Consider the following 368-nt stretch of genomic DNA (forward strand, 5'->3'; position numbering starts at 1 on the left):
TTTCAGCTTGTTGCTGGAATCATACCTTAGAGATTTTGTTCCATATTGACACAACAGCATCACAGGAGAGGCCATTGGACCACTGTTACAGCACGATCAGCGGGGCCTATCGTGCGGTGCCCCGCGCTTCACTCGGACTTTCTGATCACGTCATGATCCACCTAATCCCCGCGTACAGACAGAGGCTGAAGCTCTCCAAACCTGTCGTGAGGACAAAAAAACTGTGGAGCAACGAGGCTGTGGAGGAGCTTCGCACGTGTTTGGAGTCTACAGACTGGGACACAATGAAGGCTGCTTCTAACGGCTTGGACGAGTTTACGGACACTGTCACCTCCTATATCCACTTCTGTGAGGACAGCATTGTGCCA

This window comes from Pundamilia nyererei, unplaced genomic scaffold (genome assembly GCF_000239375.1).
Source record: "Pundamilia nyererei isolate P.nyererei 1_Seehausen unplaced genomic scaffold, PunNye1.0 scaffold00173, whole genome shotgun sequence".
NCBI lineage: Eukaryota > Metazoa > Chordata > Actinopteri > Cichliformes > Cichlidae > Pundamilia > Pundamilia nyererei.